At 43.7% G+C, this 15622-nt stretch overlaps 13 non-coding genes across 13 annotated transcripts; all 13 read left to right on the forward strand.

Moving 5' to 3' along the window:
- The first annotated feature begins 71 nt into the window (after positions 1-71).
- trnai-uau (transfer RNA isoleucine (anticodon UAU)) lies at positions 72-165 on the forward strand. The gene is made up of 2 exons: positions 72-109; positions 130-165. It is a non-coding gene; the product is annotated as a tRNA-Ile (tRNA).
- Positions 166-1316: 1151 nt separating this feature from the next.
- trnai-uau (transfer RNA isoleucine (anticodon UAU)) lies at positions 1317-1410 on the forward strand. The gene is made up of 2 exons: positions 1317-1354; positions 1375-1410. It is a non-coding gene; the product is annotated as a tRNA-Ile (tRNA).
- A 1117-nt stretch (positions 1411-2527) lies between these two features.
- On the forward strand, positions 2528-2621 carry trnai-uau (transfer RNA isoleucine (anticodon UAU)). Its single transcript has 2 exons — positions 2528-2565; positions 2586-2621. It is a non-coding gene; the product is annotated as a tRNA-Ile (tRNA).
- A 1151-nt stretch (positions 2622-3772) lies between these two features.
- On the forward strand, positions 3773-3866 carry trnai-uau (transfer RNA isoleucine (anticodon UAU)). The gene is made up of 2 exons: positions 3773-3810; positions 3831-3866. It is a non-coding gene; the product is annotated as a tRNA-Ile (tRNA).
- A 1149-nt stretch (positions 3867-5015) lies between these two features.
- trnai-uau (transfer RNA isoleucine (anticodon UAU)) lies at positions 5016-5109 on the forward strand. The gene is made up of 2 exons: positions 5016-5053; positions 5074-5109. It is a non-coding gene; the product is annotated as a tRNA-Ile (tRNA).
- A 654-nt stretch (positions 5110-5763) lies between these two features.
- On the forward strand, positions 5764-5857 carry trnai-uau (transfer RNA isoleucine (anticodon UAU)). Its single transcript has 2 exons — positions 5764-5801; positions 5822-5857. It is a non-coding gene; the product is annotated as a tRNA-Ile (tRNA).
- Positions 5858-7505: 1648 nt separating this feature from the next.
- On the forward strand, positions 7506-7599 carry trnai-uau (transfer RNA isoleucine (anticodon UAU)). The gene is made up of 2 exons: positions 7506-7543; positions 7564-7599. It is a non-coding gene; the product is annotated as a tRNA-Ile (tRNA).
- Positions 7600-9703: 2104 nt separating this feature from the next.
- trnai-uau (transfer RNA isoleucine (anticodon UAU)) lies at positions 9704-9797 on the forward strand. The gene is made up of 2 exons: positions 9704-9741; positions 9762-9797. It is a non-coding gene; the product is annotated as a tRNA-Ile (tRNA).
- Positions 9798-10939: 1142 nt separating this feature from the next.
- On the forward strand, positions 10940-11033 carry trnai-uau (transfer RNA isoleucine (anticodon UAU)). The gene is made up of 2 exons: positions 10940-10977; positions 10998-11033. It is a non-coding gene; the product is annotated as a tRNA-Ile (tRNA).
- Positions 11034-11687: 654 nt separating this feature from the next.
- On the forward strand, positions 11688-11781 carry trnai-uau (transfer RNA isoleucine (anticodon UAU)). The gene is made up of 2 exons: positions 11688-11725; positions 11746-11781. It is a non-coding gene; the product is annotated as a tRNA-Ile (tRNA).
- Positions 11782-12932: 1151 nt separating this feature from the next.
- On the forward strand, positions 12933-13026 carry trnai-uau (transfer RNA isoleucine (anticodon UAU)). The gene is made up of 2 exons: positions 12933-12970; positions 12991-13026. It is a non-coding gene; the product is annotated as a tRNA-Ile (tRNA).
- Positions 13027-14143: 1117 nt separating this feature from the next.
- Positions 14144-14237, forward strand: trnai-uau (transfer RNA isoleucine (anticodon UAU)). The gene is made up of 2 exons: positions 14144-14181; positions 14202-14237. It is a non-coding gene; the product is annotated as a tRNA-Ile (tRNA).
- A 1151-nt stretch (positions 14238-15388) lies between these two features.
- Positions 15389-15482, forward strand: trnai-uau (transfer RNA isoleucine (anticodon UAU)). The gene is made up of 2 exons: positions 15389-15426; positions 15447-15482. It is a non-coding gene; the product is annotated as a tRNA-Ile (tRNA).
- The last annotated feature ends 140 nt before the right edge of the window (positions 15483-15622 follow it).

Raw genomic sequence — 15622 nt, forward strand, 5'->3', positions numbered from 1 at the left:
AATTGTCGGACTGACTCTGACCGAATATTGTACATCTATGTTTGTGCAAAATGTGGTAAACAGGTGATCAGGCTCCTGTGGCGCAATCGGTTAGCGCGTGGTACTTATACAGCAGTATGCAGCGAAGCAATGCCGAGGTTGTGAGTTCGATCCTCACCAGGAGCATGTACTTTTCTTGAACCCTCTGCCTGTCTATTTATGCTCTACCGACTGAGCTAGCCAGGTACCTCAACAGTAGTATTGACTTGGTCCGAATATCGTTCAGCTCCATTTCTGCAAAATATGAAGATCAGTGAAAGTGTTGTTGATGGATCCTGTGGTGCAGTCTGTCAGCATGTTGTACTTATACAGCAGTATACAGAAATTAGATGACAAGGTTACGACTTCAAGCCCCACCAGGAGCAAGTATTCTTCTAGAAGCCTATGCCTGTCTATTTCTTGTCCATAAAAGGAGCATTTATTCAATCCATTTAGGAGGACGTTTAATAGATAATAGGTATGTCATTGAGATGACAGGTCAGAGTGCAGGAACAGCAAGTATTCAAATTCATAGTCTTCTCTATCACCAGCTATGCCTGACAAGTCAGCAATGCAGGGTGGCTAGACTGCTCGAAAGTCAGTGAGTTGGTGCTTCTGCATTGAAAATAACCACCTAACGTGGGGATCAAACCCACGACCCTGAGATTAAGAGTCTCATGCTCTACCGACTGAGCTAGCCAGGTACCTCAAAAGTAGTATTGACTTGGTCCGAATATCGTTCAGCTCCATTTCTGCAAAATATGAAGATCAGTGAAAGTGTTGTAGATGGATCCTGTGGTGCAATTGGTTAGCCTGTTTTACTTATACAGCAGTATACAGAAATTAGATGACAAGGTTATGAGTTAAAGCCCCACCAGGAGCAAGTATTCTTCTTGAAGCCTCTGCCTGTCTATTTCTTGTCCATAAAAGGAGCATTTATTCAATCCATTTAGGAGGACGTTTAATAGATAATAGGGATGTCATTGAGATGACAGGTCAGAGTGCAGGCAGAGATAGAATACAAAATCATCGTCTTCTCTATCACCAGCTATGCCTGACAAGTCAGCAATGCAGGGTGGCAAGCCTGCTCGAAAGTCCAAGCGTATGGCTGTTTGCGAAGTTTTTTGGTGCTTCGGCTCAGAAAAGAATCACCCCATTTGTGGTTCGAACCCACGAATACGAGATAAAGAGTCTCATTCTCTACCGTCTGAGTTAGCCAGGTAGGTCAATTGTCGGACTGACTCTGACCGAATATTGTACATCTATGTTTGTGCAAAATGTGGTAAACAGGTGATCAGGCTCCTGTGGCGCAATCGGTTAGCGCGTAGTACTTATACAGCAGTATGCAGCGAAGCAATGCCGAGGTTGTGAGTTCGATCCTCACCAGGAGCATGTACTTTTCTTGAACCCTCTGCCTGTCTATTTATGCTCTACCGACTGAGCTAGCCAGGTACCTCAACAGTAGTATTGACTTGGTCCGAATATCGTTCAGCTCCATTTCTGCAAAATATGGTGATCAGTGAAAGTGTTGTTGATGGATCCTGTGGTGCAATTGGTTAGCCTGTTGTACTTATACAGCAGTATACAGAAATTAGATGACAAGGTTACTACTTCAAGCCCCACCAGGAGCAAGTATTCTTCTAGAAGCCTATGCCTGTCTATTTCTTGTCCATAAAAGGAGCATTTATTCAATCCATTTAGGAGGACGTTTAATAGATAATAGGTATGTCATTGAGATAACAGGTCAGAGTGCAGGAACAGCAAGTATTCAAATTCATAGTCTTCTCTATCACCAGCTATGCCTGACAAGTCAGCAATGCAGGGTGGCTAGACTGCTCGAAAGTCAGTGAGTTGGTGCTTCTGCAGTGAAAATAACCACCTAACGTGGGGATCAAACCCACGACCCTGAGATTAAGAGTCTCATGCTCTACCGACTGAGCTAGCCAGGTACCTCAACAGTAGTATTGACTTGGCCCGAATATCGTTCAGCTCCATTTCTGCAAAATATGAAGATCAGTGAAAGTGTTGTTGATGGATCCTGTGGTGCAATTGGTAAGCCTGTTTTACTTATACAGCAGTATACAGAAATTAGATGACAAGGTTATGAGTTCAAGCCCCACCAGGAGCAAGTATTCTTCTTGAAGCCTATGCCTGTCTATTTCTTGTCCATAAAAGGAGCATTTATTCAATCCATTTAGGAGGACGTTTAATAGATAATAGGTATGTCATTGAGATAACAGGTCAGATTGCAGGAACAGCAAGTATTCAAATTCATAGTCTTCTCTATCACCAGCTATGCCTGACAAGTCAGCAATGCAGGGTGGCTAGACTGCTCGAAAGTCTTCGGCTCAGAAAAGAATCCCCCCATTTGTGGTTCGAACCCACGAATACGAGATAAAGAGTCTCATTCTCTACCGTCTGAGTTAGCCAGGTAGGTCAATTGTCGGACTGACTCTGACCGAATATTGTACATCTATGTTTGTGCAAAATGTGGTAAACAGGTGATCAGGCTCCTGTGGCGCAATCGGTTAGCGCGTGGTACTTATACAGCAGTATGCAGCGAAGCAATGCCGAGGTTGTGAGTTCGATCCTCACCAAGAGCATGTACTTTTCTTGAACCCTCTGCCTGTCTATTTATGCTCTACCGACTGAGCTAGCCAGGTACCTCAACAGTAGTATTGACTTGGTCCGAATATCGTTCAGCTCCATTTCTGCAAAATATGAAGATCAGTGAAAGTGTTGTTGATGGATCCTGTGGTGCAGTCTGTCAGCATGTTGTACTTATACAGCAGTATACAGAAATTAGATGACAAGGTTACGACTTCAAGCCCCACCAGGAGCAAGTATTCTTCTAGAAGCCTCTGCCTGTCTATTTCTTGTCCATAAAAGGAGCATTTATTCAATCCATTTAGGAGGACGTTTAATAGATAATAGGTATGTCATTGAGATAACAGGTCAGATTGCAGGAACAGCAAGTATTCAAATTCATAGTCTTCTCTATCACCAGCTATGCCTGACAAGTCAGCAATGCAGGGTGGCTAGACTGCTCGAAAGTCAGTGAGTTGGTGCTTCTGCAGTGAAAATAACCACCTAACGTGGGGATCAAACCCACGACCCTGAGATTAAGAGTCTCATGCTCTACCGACTGAGCTAGCCAGGTACCTCAACAGTTGTATTGACTTGGTCCGAATATCGTTCAGCTCCATTTCTGCAAAATATGAAGATCAGTGAAAGTGTTGTTGATGGATCCTATGGTGCAATTGGTTAGCCTGTTTTACTTATACAGCAGTATACAGAAATTAGATGACAAGGTTATGAGTTCAAGCCCCACCAGGATTAAGTATTCTTCTTGAAGCCTCTGCCTGTCTATTTCTTGTCCATAAAAGGAGCATTTATTCAATCCATTTAGGAGGACGTTTAATAGATAATAGGGATGTCATTGAGATGACAGGTCAGAGTGCAGGCAGAGATAGAATACAAAATCATCGTCTTCTCTATCACCAGCTATGCCTGACAAGTCAGCAATGCAGGGTGGCAAGCCTGCTCGAAAGTCCAAGCGTATGGCTGTTTGCGAAGTTTTTTGGTGCTTCGGCTCAGAAAAGAATCCCCCCATTTGTGGTTCGAACCCACGAATACGAGATAAAGAGTCTCATTCTCTACCGTCTGAGTTAGCCAGGTAGGTCAATTGTCGGACTGACTCTGACCGAATATTGTACATCTATGTTTGTGCAAAATGTGGTAAACAGGTGATCAGGCTCCTGTGGCCCAATCGGTTAGCGCATGGTACTTATACAGCAGTATGCAGCGAAGCAATGCCGAGGTTGTGAGTTCGATCCTCACCAGGAGCATGTACTTTTCTTGAACCCTCTGCCTGTCTATTTATGCTCTACCGACTGAGCTAGCCAGGTACCTCAACAGTAGTATTGACTTGGTCTGAATATCGTTCAGCTCCATTTCTGCAAATTATGAAGATCAGTGAAAGTGTTGTTGATGGATCCTGTGGTGCAGTCTGTCAGCATGTTGTACTTATACAGCAGTATACAGAAATTAGATGACAAGGTTACGACTTCAAGCCCCACCAGGAGCAAGTATTCTTCTAGAAGCCTATGCCTGTCTATTTCTTGTCCATAAAAGGAGCATTTATTCAATCCATTTAGGAGGACGTTTAATAGATAATAGGTATGTCATTGAGATAACAGGTCAGAGTGCAGGAACAGCAAGTATTCAAATTCATAGTCTTCTCTATCACCAGCTATGCCTGACAAGTCAGCAATGCAGGGTGGCTAGACTGCTCGAAAGTCAGTGAGTTGGTGCTTCTGCAGTGAAAGTAACTACCTAACGTGGGGATCAAACCCACGACCCTGAGATTAAGAGTCTCATGCTCTACCGACTGAGCTAGCCAGGTACCTCAACAGTAGTTTTGACTTGGTCCGAATATCGTTCAGCTCCATTTCTGCAAAATATGAAGATCAGTGAAAGTGTTGTTGATGGATCCTGTGGTGCAATTGGTTAGCCTGTTTTACTTATACAGCAGTATACAGAAATTAGATGACAAGGTTATGAGTTCAAGCCCCACCAGGAGCAAGTATTCTTCTTGAAGCCTCTGCCTGTCTATTTCTTGTCCGTAAAAGGAGCATTTATTCAATCCATTTAGGAGGACGTTTAATAGATAATAGGGATGTCATTGAGATGACAGGTCAGAGTGCAGGCAGAGATAGAATACAAAATCATCGTCTTCTCTATCACCAGCTATGCCTGACAAGTCAGCAATGCAGGGTGGCACGCCTGCTCGAAAGTCCAAGCGTATGGCTGTTTGCGAAGTTTTTTGGTGCTTCGGCTCAGAAAAGAATCACCCCATTTGTGGTTCGAACCCACGAATACGAGATAAAGAGTCTCATTCTCTACCGTCTGAGTTAGCCAGGTAGGTCAATTGTCGGACTGACTCTGACCGAATATTGTACATCTGTTTGTGCAAAATGTGGTAAACAAGTGATCAGGCTCCTGTGGCGCAATCGGTTAGCGCGTGGTACTTATACAGCAGTATGCAGCGAAGCAATGCCGAGGTTGTGAGTTCGATCCTCACCAGGAGCATGTACTTTTATTGAACCCTCTGCCTGTCTATTTATGCTCTACCGACTGAGCTAGCCAGGTACCTCAACAGTAGTATTGACTTGGTCCGAATATCGTTCAGCTCCATTTCTGCAAAATATGAAGATCAGTGAAAGTGTTGTTGATGGATCCTGTGGTGCAATTGGTTAGCCTGTTTTACTTATACAGCAGTATACAGAAATTAGATGACAAGGTTACGACTTCAAGCCCCACCAGGAGCAAGTATTCTTCTAGAAGCCTATGCCTGTCTATTTCTTGTCCATAAAAGGAGCATTTATTCAATCCATTTAGGAGGACGTTTAATAGATAATAGGGATGTCATTGAGATGACAGGTCAGAGTGCAGGCAGAGATAGAATACAAAATCATCGTCTTCTCTAACACCAGCTATGCCTGACAAGTCAGCAATGCAGGGTGGCAAGCCTGCTCGAAAGTCCAAGCGTATGGCTGTTTGCGAAGTGTTTTGGTGCTTCGGCTCAGAAAATAATCACCCCATTTGTGGTTCGAACCCACGAATACGAGATGAAGAGTCTCATTCTCTACCGTCTGAGTTAGCCAGGTAGGTCAATTGTCGGACTGACTCTGACCGAATATTGTACATCTATGTTTGTGCAAAATGTGGTAAACAGGTGATCAGGCTCCTGTGGCGCAATCGGTTAGCGCGTGGTACTTATACAGCAGTATGCAGCGAAGCAATGCCGAGGTTGTGAGTTCGATCCTCACCAGGAGCATGTACTTTTCTTGAACCCTCTGCCTGTCTATTTATGCTCTACCGACTGAGCTAGCCAGGTACCTCAACAGTAGTATTGACTTGGTCCGAATATCGTTCAGCTCCATTTCTGCAAAATATGAAGATCAGTGAAAGTGTTGTTGATGGATCCTGTGGTGCAATTGGTTAGCCTGTTTTACTTATACAGCAGTATACAGAAATTAGATGACAAGGTTATGAGTTCAATTCCCACCAGGAGCAAGTATTCTTCTAGAAGCCTATGCCTGTCTATTTCTTGTCCATAAAAGGAGCATTTATTCAATCCATTTAGGAGGACGTTTAATAGATAATAGGTATGTCATTGAGATAACAGGTCAGAGTGCAGGAACAGCAAGTATTCAAATTCATAGTCTTCTCTATCACCAGCTATGCCTGACAAGTCAGCAATGCAGGGTGGCTAGACTGCTCGAAAGTCAGTGAGTTGGTGCTTCTGCAGTGAAAATAACCACCTAACGTGGGGATCAAACCCACGACCCTGAGATTAAGAGTCTCATGCTCTACCGACTGAGCTAGCCAGGTACCTCAACAGTAGTATTGACTTGGTCCGAATATCGTTCAGCTCCATTTCTGCAAAATATGAAGATCAGTGAAAGTGTTGTTGATGGATCCTGTGGTGCAGTCTGTCAGCATGTTGTACTTATACAGCAGTATACAGAAATTAGATGACAAGGTTATGAGTTCAAGCCCCACCAGGAGCAAGTATTCTTCTTGAAGCCTCTGCCTGTCTATTTCTTGTCCATAAAATGAGCATTTATTCAATCCATTTAGGAGGACGTTTAATAGATAATAGGTATGTCATGGAGATAACAGGTCAGAGTGCAGGAACAGCATGTATTCAAATTCATAGTCTTCTCTATCACCAGCTATGCCTGACAAGTCAGCAATGCAGGGTGGCTAGACTGCTCGAAAGTCAGTGAGTTGGTGCTTCTGCAGTGAAAATAACCACCGAACGTGGGGATCAAACCCACTACCCTGAGATTAAGAGTCTCATACTCTACCGACTGAGCTAGCCAGGTACCTCAACAGTAGTATTGACTTGGTCCGAATATCGTTCAGCTCCATTTCTGCAAAATATGAAGATCAGTGAAAGTGTTGTAGATGGATCCTGTGGTGCAATTGGTTAGCCTGTTTTACTTATACAGCAGTATACAGAAATTAGATGACAAGGTTATGAGTTCAAGCCCCACCAGGAGCAAGTATTCTTCTTGAAGCCTCTGCCTGTCTATTTCTTGTCCATAAAAGGAGCATTTATTCAATCCATTTAGGAGGACGTTTAATAGATAATAGGGATGTCATTGAGATGACAGGTCAGAGTGCAGGCAGAGATAGAATACAAAATCATCGTCTTCTCTATCACCAGCTATGCCTGACAAGTCAGCAATGCAGGGTGGCAAGCCTGCTCGAAAGTCCAAGCGTATGGCTGTTTGCAAAGTTTTTTGGTGCTTCGGCTCAGAAAAGAATCACCCCATTTGTGGTTCGAACCCACGAATACGAGATAAAGAGTCTCATTCTCTACCGTCTGAGTTAGCCAGGTAGGTCAATTGTCGGACTGACTCTGACCGAATATTGTACATCTATGTTTGTGCAAAATGTGGTAAACAGGTCATCAGGCTCCTGTGGCGCAATCGGTTAGCGCGTGGTACTTATACAGCAGTATGCAGCGAAGCAATGCCGAGGTTGTGAGTTCGATCCTCACCAGGAGCACGTACTTTTCTTGAACCCTCTGCCTGTCTATTTATGCTCTACCAACTGAGCTAGCCAGGTAGCTCAACAGTAGTATTGACTTGGTCCGAATATCGTTCAGCTCCATTTCTGCAAAATATGAAGATCAGTGAAAGTGTTGTTGATGGATCCTGTGGTGCAGTCTGTCAGCATGTTGTACTTATACAGCAGTATACAGAAATTAGATGACAAGGTTACGACTTCAAGCCCCACCAGGAGCAAGAATTCTTCTAGAAGTCTATTTCTTGTCCATAAAAGGAGCATTTATTCAATCCATTTAGGAGGACGTTTAATAGGTATGTCATTGAGATAACAGGTCAGAGTGCAGGAACAGCAAGTATTCAAATTCATAGTCTTCTCTATCACCAGCTATGCCTGACAAGTCAGCAATGCTAGACTGCTCGAAAGTCAGTGAGTTGGTGCTCCTGCAGTGAAAATAACCACCTAACGTGGGGATCAAACCCACAACCCTGAGATTAAGAGTCTCATGCTCTACCGACTGAGCTAGCCAGGTACCTCAACAGTAGTATTGACTTGGTCCGAATATCGTTCAGCTCCATTTCTGCAAAATATGAAGATCAGTGAAAGTGTTGTTGATGGATCCTGTGGTGCAATTGGTTAGCCTGTTTTACTTATACAGCAGTATACAGAAATTAGATGACAAGGTTATGAGTTCAAGCCCCACCAGGAGCAAGTATTCTTCTTGAAGCCTCTGCCTGTCTATTTCTTGTCCATAAAAGGAACATTTATTCAATCCATTTAGGAGGACGTTTAATAGATAATAGGGATGTCATCGAGATGACAGGTCAGAGTGCAGGAACAGCATGTATTCAAATTCATAGTCTTCTCTATCACCAGCTATGCCTGACAAGTTAGCAATGCAGACTAGACTGCTCGAAAGTCAGTGAGTTGGTGCTTCTGCAGTGAAAATAACCACTTAACATGGGGATCAAACCCACGACCCTGAGATTAAGAGTCTCATGCTCTACCGACTGAGCTAGCCAGGTACATCAACAGTAGTATTGACTTGGTCCGAATATCGTTCAGCTCCATTTCTGCAAAATATGAAGATCAGTGAAAGTGTTGTTGATGGATCCTGTGGTGCAGTCTGTCAGCATGTTGTACTTATACAGCAGTATACAGAAATTAGATGACAAGGTTACGACTTCAAGCCCCACCAGGAGCAAGTATTCTTCTTGAAGCCTGTCTATTTCTTGTCCATAAAAGGAGCATTTATTCAATCCATTTAGGAGGACGTTTAATAGATAATAGGTATGTCATTGAGATAACAGGTCAGAGTGCAGGAACAGCAAGTATTCAAATTCATCTCTATCACCAGCTATGCCTGACAAGTCAGCAATGCAGGGTGGCTAGACTGCTCGAAAGTCAGTGAGTTGATGCTTCTGCAGGGATAATAACCACCTAACGTGGGGATCAAACCCACGACCCTGAGATTAAGAGTCTCATGCTCTACCGACTGAGCTAGCCAGGTACCTCAACAGTAGTATTGACTTGGTCCGAATATCGTTCAGCTCCATTTCTGCAAAATATGAAGATCAGTGAAAGTGTTGTTGATGGATCCTGTGGTGCAATTGGTTAGCCTGTTTTACTTATACAGCAGTATACAGAAATTAGATGACAAGGTTATGAGTTCAAGCCCCACCAGGAGCAAGTATTCTTCTTGAAGCCTCTGCCTGTCTATTTCTTGTCCATAAAAGGAGCATTTATTCAATCCATTTAGGAGGACGTTTAATAGATAATAGGGATGTCATTGAGATGACAGGTCAGAGTGCAGGCAGAGATAGAATACAAAATCATCGTCTTCTCTATCACCAGCTATGCCTGACAAGTCAGCAATGCAGGGTGGCAAGCCTGCTCGAAAGTCCAAGCGTATGGCTGTTTGAGAAGTTTTTTGGTGCTTCGGCTCAGAAAATAATCACCCCATTTGTGGTTCGAACCCACGAATATGAGATAAAGAGTCTCATTCTCTACCGTCTGAGTTAGCCAGGTAGGTCAATTGTCGGACTGACTCTGACCGAATATTGTACATCTATGTTTGTGCAAAATGTGGTAAACAGGTGATCAGGCTCCTGTGGCGCAATCGGTTAGCGCGTGGTACTTATACAGCAGTATGCAGCGAAGCAATGCCGAGGTTGTGAGTTCGATCCTCACCAGGAGCGTGTACTTTTCTTGAACCCTCTGCCTGTCTATTTATGCTCTACCGACTGAGCTAGCCAGGTACCTCAACAGTAGTATTGACTTGGTCCGAATATCGTTCAGCTCCATTTCTGCAAAATATGAAGATCAGTGAAAGTGTTGTTGATGGATCCTGTGGTGCAGTCTGTCAGCATGTTGTACTTATACAGCAGTATACAGAAATTAGATGACAAGGTTACGACTTCAAGCCCCAAGTATTCTTCTAGAAGCCTATGCCTGTCTATTTCTTGTCCATAAAAGGAGCATTTATTCAATCCATTTAGGAGGACGTTTAATAGATAATAGGTATGTCATTGAGATAACAGGTCAGAGTGCAGGAACAGCAAGTATTCAAATTCATAGTCTTCTCTATCACCAGCTATGCCTGACAAGTCAGCAATGCAGGGTGGCTAGACTGCTCGAAAGTCAGTGAGTTGGTGCTTCTGCAGTGAAAATAACCACCTGACATGGGGATCAAACCCACGACCCTGAGATTAAGAGTCTCATGCTCTACCGACTGAGCTAGCCAGGTACCTCAACAGTCGTATTGACTTGGTCCGAATATCGTTCAGCTCCATTTCTGCAAACTATGAAGATCAGTGAAAGTGTTGTTGATGGATCCTGTGGTGCAATTGGTTAGCCTGTTTTACTTATACAGCAGTATACAGAAATTAGATGACAAGGTTATGAGTTCAAGCCCCACCAGGAGCAAGTATTCTTCTTGAAGCCTCTAACTGTCTATTTCTTGTCCATAAAAGGAGCATTTATTCAATCCATTTAGGAGGACGTTTAATAGATAATAGGGATGTCATTGAGATGACAGTTCAGAGTGCAGGCAGAGATAGAATACAACATCATCGTCTTCTCTAACACCAGCTATGCCTGACAAGTCAGCAATGCAGGGTGGCAAGCCTGCTCGAAAGTCCAAGCGTATGGCTGTTTGCGAAGTGTTTTGGTGCTTCGGCTCAGAAAAGAATCACCCCATTTGTGGTTCGAACCCACGAATACGAGATGAAGAGTCTCATTCTCTACCGTCTGAGTTAGCCAGGTAGGTCAATTGTCGGACTGACTCTGACCGAATATTGTACATCTATGTTTGTGCAAAATGTGGTAAACAGGTGATCAGGCTCCTGTGGCGCAATCGGTTAGCGCGTGGTACTTATACAGCAGTATGCAGCGAAGCAATGCCGAGGTTGTGAGTTCAATCCTCACCAGGAGCATGTACTTTTCTTGAACCCTCTGCCTGTCTATTTATGCTCTACCGACTGAGCTAGCCAGGTACCTCAACAGTAGTATTGACTTGGTCCGAATATCGTTCAGCTCCATTTCTGCAAAATATGAAGATCAGTGAAAGTGTTGTTGATGGATCCTGTGGTGCAATTGGTTAGCCTGTTTTACTTATACAGCAGTATACAGAAATTAGATGACAAGGTTATGAGTTCAAGCCCCACCAGGAGCAAGTATTCTTCTTGAAGCCTCTGCCTGTCTATTTCTTGTCCATAAAAGGAGCATTTATTCAATCCATTTAGGAGGACGTTTAATAGATAATAGGGATGTCATTGAGATGACAGGTCAGAGTGCAGGCAGAGATAGAATTCAAAATCATTGTCTTCTCTATCACCAGCTATGCCTGACAAGTCAGCAATGCAGGGTGGCAAGCCTGCTCGAAAGTCCAAGCGTATGGCTGTTTGCAAAGTTTTTTGGTGCTTCGGCTCAGAAAATAATCCCCCCATTTGTGGTTCGAACCCACGAATACGAGATAAAGAGTCTCATTCTCTACCGTCTGAGTTAGCCAGGTAGGTCAATTGTCGGACTGACTCTGACCGAATATTGTACATCTATGTTTGTGCAAAATGTGGTAAACAGGTGATCAGGCTCCTGTGGCCCAATCGGTTAGCGCGTGGTACTTATACAGCAGTATGCAGCGAAGCAATGCCGAGGTTGTGAGTTCGATCCTCACCAGGAGCATGTACTTTTCTTGAACCCTCTGCCTGTCTATTTATGCTCTACCGACTGAGCTAGCCAGGTACCTCAACAGTAGTATTGACTTGGTCCGAATATCGTTCAGCTCCATTTCTGCAAAATATGAAGATCAGTGAAAGTGTTGTTGATGGATCCTGTGGTGCAGTCTGTCAGCACGTTGTACTTATACAGCAGTATACAGAAATTAGATGACAAGGTTACGACTTCAAGCCCCACCAGGAGCAAGTATTCTTCTTAAAGCCTCTGCCTGTCTATTTCTTGTCCATAAAGGGAGCATTTATTCAATCCATTTAGGAGGACGTTTAATAGATAATAGGGATGTCATTGAGATGACAGGTCAGAGTGCAGGCAGAGATAGAATACAAAATCATCGTCTTCTCTATCACCAGCTATGCCTGACAAGTCAGCAATGCAGGGTGGCTAGACTGCTCGAAAGTCAGTGAGTTGGTGCTTCTGCAGTGAAAATAACCACCTGACATGGGGATCAAACCCACGACCCTGAGATTAAGAGTCTCATGCTCTACCGACTGAGCTAGCCAGGTACCTCAACAGTCGTATTGACTTGGTCCGAATATCGTTCAGCTCCATTTCTGCAAAATATGAAGATCAGTGAAAGTGTTGTTGATGGATCCTGTGGTGCAATTGGTTAGCCTGTTTTACTTATACAGCAGTATACAGAAATTAGATGACAAGGTTATGAGTTCAAGCCCCACCAGGAGCAAGTATTCTTCTTGAAGCCTCTAACTGTCTATTTCTTGTCCATAAAAGGAGCATTTATTCAATCCATTTAGGAGGACGTTTAATAGATAATAGGGATGTCATTGAGATGACAGGTCAGAGTGCAGGCAGAGATAGAATACAAAATCATCGTCTTCTCTAACACCAGCTATGCCTGACAAGTCAGCAATGCAGGGTGGCAAGCCTGCTCGAAAGTCCAAGCGTATGGCTGTTTGCGATGTGTTTTGGTGCTTCGGCTCAGAAAAGAATCACCCCATTTGTGGTTCGAACCCACGAATACGAGATGAAGAGTCTCATTCTCTACCGTCTGAGTTAGCCAGGTAGGTCAATTGTCGGACTGACTCTGACCGAATATTGTACATCTATGTTTGTGCAAAATGTGGTAAACAGGTGATCAGGCTCCTGTGGCGCAATCGGTTAGCGCGTAGTACTTATACAGCAGTATGCAGCGAAGCAATGCCGAGGTTGTGAGTTCGATCCTCACCAGGAGCATGTACTTTTCTTGAACCCTCTGCCTGTCTATTTATGCTCTACCGACTGAGCTAGCCAGGTACCTCAACAGTAGTATTGACTTGGTCCGAATATCGTTCAGCTCCATTTCTGCAAAATATGGTGATCAGTGAAAGTGTTGTTGATGGATCCTGTGGTGCAATTGGTTAGCCTGTTGTACTTATACAGCAGTATACAGAAATTAGATGACAAGGTTACTACTTCAAGCCCCACCAGGAGCAAGTATTCTTCTAGAAGCCTATGCCTGTCTATTTCTTGTCCATAAAAGGAGCATTTATTCAATCCATTTAGGAGGACGTTTAATAGATAATAGGTATGTCATTGAGATAACAGGTCAGAGTGCAGGAACAGCAAGTATTCAAATTCATAGTCTTCTCTATCACCAGCTATGCCTGACAAGTCAGCAATGCAGGGTGGCTAGACTGCTCGAAAGTCAGTGAGTTGGTGCTTCTGCAGTGAAAATAACCACCTAACGTGGGGATCAAACCCACGACCCTGAGATTAAGAGTCTCATGCTCTACCGACTGAGCTAGCCAGGTACCTCAACAGTAGTATTGACTTGGCCCGAATATCGTTCAGCTCCATTTCTGCAAAATATGAAGATCAGTGAAAGTGTTGTTGATGGATCCTGTGGTGCAATTGGTAAGCCTGTTTTACTTATACAGCAGTATACAGAAATTAGATGACAAGGTTATGAGTTCAAGCCCCACCAGGAGCAAGTATTCTTCTTGAAGCCTATGCCTGTCTATTTCTTGTCCATAAAAGGAGCATTTATTCAATCCATTTAGGAGGACGTTTAATAGATAATAGGTATGTCATTGAGATAACAGGTCAGATTGCAGGAACAGCAAGTATTCAAATTCATAGTCTTCTCTATCACCAGCTATGCCTGACAAGTCAGCAATGCAGGGTGGCTAGACTGCTCGAAAGTCTTCGGCTCAGAAAAGAATCCCCCCATTTGTGGTTCGAACCCACGAATACGAGATAAAGAGTCTCATTCTCTACCGTCTGAGTTAGCCAGGTAGGTCAATTGTCGGACTGACTCTGACCGAATATTGTACATCTATGTTTGTGCAAAATGTGGTAAACAGGTTATCAGGCTCCTGTGGCGCAATCGGTTAGCGCGTGGTACTTATACAGCAGTATGCAGCGAAGCAATGCCGAGGTTGTGAGTTCGATCCTCACCAAGAGCATGTACTTTTCTTGAACCCTCTGCCTGTCTATTTATGCTCTACCGACTGAGCTAGCCAGGTACCTCAACAGTAGTATTGACTTGGTCCGAATATCGTTCAGCTCCATTTCTGCAAAATATGAAGATCAGTGAAAGTGTTGTTGATGGATCCTGTGGTGCAGTCTGTCAGCATGTTGTACTTATACAGCAGTATACAGAAATTAGATGACAAGGTTACGACTTCAAGCCCCACCAGGAGCAAGTATTCTTCTAGAAGCCTCTGCCTGTCTATTTCTTGTCCATAAAAGGAGCATTTATTCAATCCATTTAGGAGGACGTTTAATAGATAATAGGTATGTCATTGAGATAACAGGTCAGATTGCAGGAACAGCAAGTATTCAAATTCATAGTCTTCTCTATCACCAGCTATGCCTGACAAGTCAGCAATGCAGGGTGGCTAGACTGCTCGAAAGTCAGTGAGTTGGTGCTTCTGCAGTGAAAATAACCACCTAACGTGGGGATCAAACCCACGACCCTGAGATTAAGAGTCTCATGCTCTACCGACTGAGCTAGCCAGGTACCTCAACAGTTGTATTGACTTGGTCCGAATATCGTTCAGCTCCATTTCTGCAAAATATGAAGATCAGTGAAAGTGTTGTTGATGGATCCTATGGTGCAATTGGTTAGCCTGTTTTACTTATACAGCAGTATACAGAAATTAGATGACAAGGTTATGAGTTCAAGCCCCACCAGGATTAAGTATTCTTCTTGAAGCCTCTGCCTGTCTATTTCTTGTCCATAAAAGGAGCATTTATTCAATCCATTTAGGAGGACGTTTAATAGATAATAGGGATGTCATTGAGATGACAGGTCAGAGTGCAGGCAGAGATAGAATACAAAATCATCGTCTTCTCTATCACCAGCTATGCCTGACAAGTCAGCAATGCAGGGTGGCAAGCCTGCTCGAAAGTCCAAGCGTATGGCTGTTTGCGAAGTTTTTTGGTGCTTCGGCTCAGAAAAGAATCCCCCCATTTGTGGTTCGAACCCACGAATACGAGATAAAGAGTCTCATTCTCTACCGTCTGAGTTAGCCAGGTAGGTCAATTGTCGGACTGACTCTGACCGAATATTGTACATCTATGTTTGTGCAAAATGTGGTAAACAGGTGATCAGGCTCCTGTGGCCCAATCGGTTAGCGCATGGTACTTATACAGCAGTATGCAGCGAAGCAATGCCGAGGTTGTGAGTTCGATCCTCACCAGGAGCATGTACTTTTCTTGAACCCTCTGCCTGTCTATTTATGCTCTACCGACTGAGCTAGCCAGGTACCTCAACAGTAGTATTGACTTGGTCTGAATATCGTTCAGCTCCATTTCTGCAAATTATGAAGATCAGTGAAAGTGTTGT

Source organism: Oncorhynchus clarkii, unplaced genomic scaffold (assembly GCF_045791955.1).
Source record: "Oncorhynchus clarkii lewisi isolate Uvic-CL-2024 unplaced genomic scaffold, UVic_Ocla_1.0 unplaced_contig_11233_pilon_pilon, whole genome shotgun sequence".
Taxonomy (NCBI): Eukaryota; Metazoa; Chordata; class Actinopteri; order Salmoniformes; family Salmonidae; genus Oncorhynchus; species Oncorhynchus clarkii.